Raw genomic sequence first — 8652 nt, 5'->3', positions numbered from 1 at the left:
TTGCCTGTTTAGAAAAAGATGCCTTGATAAGTTTTAAATACTCAGTTTGTCTAATTGCTAAAATACTTAATATAGTGTTTCCATGTATGTTTTCAGATTTTAAAAGTAGCTGGTGGTTTATCTTGTACAATTCAAATATTATAAAATTACTTTTTAAATAAATGAAGTCCTATAATGACTTCCATTTTGTAAGTTCATCATAGCCTTAAAATCAGTTATTCATTCAATTTTTGTTGTTATCTTGAGACACACACACAATCAGGAAGGACACACACACACACACTCACAATTGCTGACAGATTATTGAGAATGCAATTTTTCTGGCACAGAAGATATGTTTATGGAAAACTAAGAGGAACTCAAGGTCAGTAATAGGTGTTTCTGGAACACTTGTGGACAGCACAGTGAGTAAATGCAGGCTTGGCATTCAATAAATGTTTGATGATGAATGAATTCATATCTATGTTCTTGCTTGAAAACTAAAGTGACTTCTGTACCATGTGCTTGAATAAAAAGATGCTGAATTACAAACTTGATCACAACTATTGCTTCAATAGTGTTTAGACTCTAAAATACAATAAACAGATCAATTTATCAGGAGATCACTATTCATGATCCAGCATGATTGGTTCAGGATTGAGAACTAATGGCTTAGAAATTCAGATTCAAAAATAATTTATTTACAGGCATCCGACTGACACTCAGTTTCAGTTCCTATAGAAACACATTAGAGAAAATGGGTGTTTTTTTTTAAGAATTGTTTTCCCTGACATGTGTCGCAGTGTGATATTTACACTGCTGTCTCTGCTCATTATGGATTGCATTGATTATACAGCAGGAGTGTCAACATAACTGAGTGGTTTATTCCTCCATGGGACCATAGCACAAATGAAGTAGTCTAGCTTACCTCAGTGTGTCCTTATTGCTTAAGAAAATTTTTCATAAATAAAATCCTATCAAACCTTCCTGTTTCAGATTTAACCACATCCTTCAAAAAAAACCACAAAGTTCACTGCAGGGACTTTTATTAATTAATTGTGGAAATAGAAAATTAATGGATTGATGTATTGCTGTCAAATAATGAACTAGCAGAAGGTTTGTACAAAATAAGGCAATCCAATGTTCTATCAATGCATTCAGGCTCTAGATAGCCTGTGTAATACTTAAAAACTTTCTTAAATAAGTCAGAATGGCAAAACAATAAGACTTGTGCAATTTTATATGAAAATGATCTTTGGTAGGATTTTTTTTAAGACAAGACAATAAATACTGATCCTATGGGAAAAAATCTGGTATTTTTGATCTATTATAACATCAAAAGACATCATGCAGAGAGAGAAAATAAAAGCTGTGGAATGTGAGAAGAGCTCAGCATCACATGCAACAGACAAAGACTTTATATTTACTTTATATAAAAAGCTCTTACCAGTCAACAAAAAAAAATAAGAAAATGACATATCCGTTTTCATAAAAGAGGATAAAAAGGATATCAAAGTGACCAATAAATATAAGGCCATGAAATCTATATTAGGGCAACAATGTAATACCATTAATAGCCAAAGAATGGTTGTAAAAGAAAAAGACTGAGAAAACAAGGCGTGGTAAGGATGTAGCCCAAGCAAAGCTCTTATACATTGCAGGAGGCAGAGAAATTTGTAAAGTTTGACATTATCTACTAAAGATGAACATACACAACTACCCCTACTCAGCAACGCTGCACCTAGGTATAAAATCAATAAAACGTGTATGCTTACATACCAAGAGGCATTTACAAGACTAATCATAGCTCAATGATTTGTAACAAACAAAAACTGGGAACTATTAAGATAATTATCAACAGTAGAAAGGGATAAAAAGAATGTATACATGTAATAGAATAATACACAAAAATAAAAATAAACTACAGCATTACACAACATGGATGAATCCCACAAACACAATGATTATGAAGGAAGCTCAAATACAAAAGAGTACATACTATATAATCTCAGTTCATTGAGTTCTATCCAAAACATAATAAATTAAACATTAGGTTTTGTGATACATATCACACCATGCAATAGTAAAAATAATATGAAGAAAAGTGGAAAAAATTAATTGCCCTCACAGTCAGATAAGTTGTTACATGGTAGGGAGGGAGCTGTGGAGGATAATTTCCAGAGGACTGGTGATTTCTCTTTCTTGACCTGACTGGTAGTTATGGGGTATTCTCTTTATAATAATTTCATAAATCTTATAATTGTGTAATTCTCTGTATGTGTTATTTCACAAGAAATATATTAAAATATATAAATGTCTAATACATATATTTTAAAACAAACTTTATTAGTCATCAAAACAATACAAAGTGGGTAAAATATCAATTTTGTGTATTTAAGTTATTAAAAATTAAATTGTGTATAATACTGGAGATTGTACAATGGTATTGGTATTACCAAGTACTGTTAGTGAATATGCTGATCAAAAAATTTTTGGAAAATAATTTAACAATCTATAGTAAGTGCTTTTGTATATTAGTTCCAATCATTCTCATTCTAGAAATCTCCTTAAGAAATTAATCCAAAATGAGAAAAAATGTATACAAAATAGTTTAATCATTGTATAATTTATAGAAGCAGCATTGGAAACCAAACAAATGGCCAATAATAGGCAATATTTGAATTCATTAAACTGGCTATTGGATTTTTAAATATATTTTGACTATTATGTATAAAAAATTGATATATATCATACAATATTGAATACGCAGAAAAGTTTTCTTAGAAACATGAAATATGCCTGATATGGTCTGAATGTCTGTGTCCCCTCCAAAATTCATGTGTAGGAATCGTAATTCTCGATCTGTTGGTTCTAGGCGGGTGTGGGTGCTTTGGGAAGTGAGTAGATCATGAGGGTGGTGCCCCCATGTATGGAATTAACGTTCTTGTAAAAGAGATCCCAGAGAGCTCTCTAGCCCCTTTCAACATATGAGGATCCCAAGAGAAGTCTGTAACCCAGAAGAGAGGCTTCGCCCAACTATGCTGGTACCCTGATCTAGGACTTCCAGCCTCCAGAACTGTGAGAATATTGTTTTCACTTCTAAAGTGTGTAAAATTTAAAACTGTCTAGTTTTGCTTTATTTATAAACATATATTACTAAACCTTGACTCTTTTTCAGATTTTTTTTTTGATCGATTGATCAGATGATTGACACAAACGCAGAGGACCAAAATCTGGAGCTCGTGGAAATTCTGAGACTCAGCTTGACTGTGCAGAGTTACATTAGAGCAAATCCTCTGGGTAGGTGTTGCATCCACAGAGGTGGGGGAGGCTAGTAATTTATTTTAAATTACTCAACATAAAATTAATGTATCTTTTCAGATATATATTCAGTCAATTTATATGCACAGTCAAGCATTATTTAAGTAGAAAATGCTCACAGGTTCAAATAGCCAATCACCTCAAGCTCTGAGCTAGGTTTACTATATTATACATTTTCGCATATTTAAAATTTAATCTAAAAATAACTTCTTACCTCAAATTGACTATTCAAGAAGTAGTTTTAAAAAGTACATATGACTGAGTCTTACCCAGTACAGCCTTACCCAGTACCACTGGATCCACATCTGTGGATTCAATCAACTGCTGATCAAAAATATTCTGGGAAAAAAATTCCAGAACATTCTAAAAAGTAAAACAATTTGCTGTACACTGTCAACAATTTATTATACTTAGCATTTATATTGCATTTGTCACTGTAAGTAACCTAGAGGTGAGTTAAAATATACAGGAGGATGTGTGTAGGTTTTATGCAAATATAACACTGTTTTATATAAGGGACTTGAGCATTCTGTATTTTGGTATCCATGGGGAAAAGCAGGGGAGTCTTGGAACAAATCCCTCAAGGATACTGAGGGACGACTATATAAACAACTGAAAATCAAAAAATAATAAATGAAAATAAATCTCTCTCCTTAGAGAGACAGACATATAGATAGACATAGGTAAGTATCAGGAAAAGTGGTTTGAAGCAAATATTTTGGGTATGTTTTTACAATAAAAATCATATTGTTTCATTTCTACCCTTTTCATCAGCTTCTCCATTAGAAAACCAAGGATATTTGTGCTTGGTGGAAAACTGTGGATTTGTTTTTTATTGCTTTCCTCTTGCCAAAAGAATGAATTTGAGATATAAAATAGATTGGTGGGATTAGAATGTTACTCTATTCAATTTTAAACTACATTTTCATATAATGTATTTCCCAGTATGGGTTGATAATATGGTCTAAGTAGTGAGAACACAGAGAACAAAATAATTACATCAAATTCTATTTACTTTATTTTCAGCAGAGCCTCTGTTCCACACTAAACAATCCTCCTCTGGAGGGCAAAAGCATTTTCCCTAAACCGACAGAATCAAATCCTGGAGCAGCATCATTATTTCCTTCCACTGTTACCAGAAGACTTAGGGGAGAACTCTAGCTTTCTATTCCTGATATTTCACCCAGTATTTACCACATTTTACCTACATGGCAAATAAGGAATTTGACTCCTAAATAGCTTTTTCCATAAACTTACTTTTAAGCTCAACGTATCTTCAGAGTGGTCATATATTATTCAGTGTACAACAGTGACCTGAAATTTTTTCATAGAAATTTTCTGTGCTTAAATGACAGATAGATTTGGTCTCAATATTTGTCAATGCCTCTTTTCAAAATTTACTTTAAGGAATACATATTTGAAGGTTCAATGCTCATACATTAACACATGTACACAATACATGCACAGTATATATATTCAGATACTATTTATATGTACACACACATATGTATACATGTATATATTTGGTTAGAACTATTTTTTGTATTGTTACTACAGGTAACCTCCTAAGGCACATCAAATATCTGCTGGGTTTTTTTTTTTTTTTTTTTTTAATGATGAAGTAGGAAACTGCAGTGAGTATGTAGCTTATTTTTCCTTATTCCCCAAAGGTAGTTACCTCATGCCCTAAGCCACAAATTTAATTATCTACATCTTTACCATGCTTACTTTACAAACTAGAGCTATTTTTAGCAATGATTTAATCTTTTTTTGAATCCAGTGACAGCATTTCCATATCCTCTTGGAACTGAAAAATCTACAACTTCATCACATTATGTACCAGGGAGAGGGGGAAATTTTATTTTATAATTACTTTAAGTTTTATCTAGATTAATTAGTTCTGTCAAATAAAACTATTATTTCATGTAATGCCTGAGCTTATGCATTTTTCCTCTGGTAGAGATAAATCAGGCAAAGGAACTTTAAGCTCCTTAATAAATACCAAAGAACTTTCTTCTCAGGATAAAATAGTTGTAAATGCAAATTCTGAATTAGCATTAACTTTTCCATTTTTCCTCCTGATTACATCCAGCTACTTTAAAAGAAATTTGAATCAAATGTGTCATGTTTCTTTAGTTATAAAAAATAATTTTTCATAGTAAGTCTCATTTACTTTGATGAAAGACAACTCTATTTTAAAGTTAATGGTATGGAAGTTTTTAGCAAACTTGAGCAGAGTACCTACTATGTATAAGCAGCCTCTAATCTAGAATTTTTTAAATAATGATTTTTTAAAATAGTAAAAACATAATTCTTGCTCTCAAAAAAAAGTCAATGAAGGATGAACCCCGATGAGAAGTGAACATTGGATGCTATTTGAAAATTAATGAATGCATAGTAATTTTTTCCTTCTGGTGTTCAATATCATATTGTAATACCATATTATCACTGAGAAAGTTATCCATTCACCATTTTTTAATGAGCACTATGTCTAGATTAAACTCTGTCACACATTTCATATGAACATAACTAATGACAGTAGGACCATGTACAGAGGGATTACCATGTGTAAGGCATTGCTTTAAGCTCTTTAGAGGCATTATGACATTTAATCTGATAAAATAGTTATAGTAATTATCCAGTTTTTTGTTGAAATAACTGAGTGATGAACATGCTAAATTTCTCATGATTACAGAACCTTCAGAAATTTACTTTAACATTTTTAAGTTAAAATTCGGGCAACCTGATTCTAGAACCCACACTCTAAAGCCTATGAAGTGCCCTTTACTTTCTCATATAATAACTCTTCAAGTTCTTTAGCTTTCAGTTTAACATGGTGATAAGTGTTGAAAACTTCTATCTTGTTATGTGTGTGTATGTTTTTTTTTGTTTATTTTTTTAAGCAACAAGCATCTACTGTACAGCACAGGGAACTATACCCAATATTTTGTAATAACCTATAATGGAATATAATCTGCAAAAAAAAAAAAAAACCAAATCCCCATTCTTACACCTGAAACAAACACAACACTGTAAATCAACTATACTTCAATTAAAAAAAGAACTATGTGGAACTTATATACCAAGATCTATCAAGACAGTATATAGGATGGCCAAGCAAAAACTGGACTGTTATTCAGTATAAAGATATTGCAGAAGGGCTTCCCTGGTGGCGCAGTGGTTGAGAGTCCACCTGCCGATGCAGGGGACACGGGTTCGTGCCCCGGTCTGGGAAGATCCCACATGCCGCGGAGTGGCTGGGCCCGTGAGCCATGGCTGCTGAGCCTGCACGTCTGGAGCCTGTGCTCCGCAATGGGATAGGCCACAACAGTGAGAGGCCCGCGTACCGCAAGAAAAAAAAAAAGATCTTGCAGTGAACTTAACTCTATTAATGACTTCACTAATGATAATGTTGCTTAAGCAATTAAAAGAAAACTATCTGAAAATGTTTTACTAAATGATCATATAATTTTCCTTTTTAAGTTAGTGTGGGGTCAGTTTTATAACTAACACTATAACACAAAGTACTCTTGTTTCTAGTTAGTTTGCCTTGTTGTGTAACAATTCTATGCTAATATATATAGTTGTAGCATACTAATAGCTAAAAAAACAGTAATTATTATGGTAAGATTATAGATTCTGAAATACTAGAAATCTCCATATTATGAAATATCTTAGGTATTATCACTGACTTAAAAAACAGGAAAATGTTGCTTCTAAACTTTTAAAATCAGGTTTATTTAGCTTATGTTTTAAATATGTAAATTCTAAAAATATATCATGTCAAGAGTATCTGATAAGGACTGTGTATGTCTTCTAGTTCTGCCAATATTCCCAAAATACATCCCTGATGACATGGCATCACTGGGTATAGGCAGAGGAGGTGGGGGCTAGCTGCAGTGAGGAGGGGGCCACACCTCAGTGTGAGTCAAGTTACAAGTAGAACTTAGTCATGGAATAATATGCCTACCTCAGGCATCTTTGCTCACATTTAAATTATTCTTCCATTTTTTTCCCATAAATTTAACCTTTCTTTCCACTATCTCTAGTTCTTGGGTAAGCTCTCATCCTAAACACTCATTTATTTTTATTTTTTTCTCTCTTTTGTTCCACTGGCGTCACATAAGAGATTATGTTCAGTAAACTATCTTCTGGAGAAGAAAAATCAAAATGTGATCAAAGATAAGAGCTTACTAAATTTAAGTTTTAAAACTCTAAAAAACCTAAGTGGTTTAATCACTGGTTGCCCCAAAGTATTCTTTGTTTCTTTTCCAAGAGGATGATAATTCTTCATACATTTCCTTTTTCCATATGGGCACCTTGGCTTTTAAAGTATTAATGCCATAGCTCACAGCTTCGAGGGATGCAGCTCTGTGGGTGGAGGACACAACAATGATAAAGCTTGCTTCGGACACTGGAACTAAGCCAAGTGGATGGAACACTGCTATGCGTTTGGCCATTTCTGCCTAATGTCACTACAAATTTTTCTGATTTCATTTTCTGCCATTGGTGGATATGCTTCATACTCTAAGCTAATGACTTTTTTCCCATCAAAGTTATTCCTTGTAGTCCCTACAAATAGGGATATTGTACCACAGAGTGGAGAAATCACCAGCTGTGAGATTTCATCTACTGAAAATTTCTCAGATGTGAATTTCTTTATATCTTTAGATTTCTCTTCAACTTCATTCATATCTTCCCAAGTGGATCGGAAGCACTATCCTCCTATTCCCCCGCAATGGGGGGAATAATGACAATTTTATCTCCTGACTGAAGCAGGAGGAGCAGATATCCAACCTCGACATATTCTTGACGAACAGCACGTTACCTGATTCTGACATCAGCCAATCTAGGATGGCGTGTTTCTCTCTTTCCACAGCTGCAATGCTTTTATTTCTTGTGGCACAGAAATGGTCTCTGAGTGAATTCCTGCTATTTCAGCACTTTTTGCAAAATACTACACTACAACCTGACACCATGGCACCATCCCGTTAGGGAACCCTCCAGAGGTATCCCAGTCCATGGAGGCGGAAACGCCTTTGTACACGTTTTAAGAACTGAGGAAAGTTCTATTGAAAGACTGCAATATTATCAACTTGAAAGTTTAAAACATCAAAGTTAGTACGTGGTGCATCATTTTAGAATCATTTATATCTAATTAGATAATTTTTTAATTAGAACATTTGTCACAGTTTGAAATAGTTTTTTAATGTGTGATTTTGTTACTTTTCATTTTTAATGAGAAATATAAAAATGTTTTATGACTTGTAAAAATTAAAATAGATTAATTTGGACTAAATAATCTCTAATATATTATATTTTGCAGGTCTAAAATCTAGGACAATGAATTTA

General features: G+C 33.1%; 1 pseudogene; it reads right to left on the bottom strand.

Annotated features, from left to right (window-relative positions):
• Positions 1 to 7532: 7532 nt before the first annotated feature.
• LOC132491342 (molybdopterin synthase catalytic subunit-like) lies at positions 7533 to 8105 on the bottom strand (annotated as a pseudogene).
• Between the last annotated feature and the right edge of the window lie 547 nt (positions 8106 to 8652).

This window comes from Mesoplodon densirostris, chromosome 5, assembly GCF_025265405.1.
Source record: "Mesoplodon densirostris isolate mMesDen1 chromosome 5, mMesDen1 primary haplotype, whole genome shotgun sequence".
Lineage (NCBI taxonomy): Eukaryota > Metazoa > Chordata > Mammalia > Artiodactyla > Ziphiidae > Mesoplodon > Mesoplodon densirostris.
This window is presented reverse-complemented; position numbering and strand designations above follow the sequence as displayed.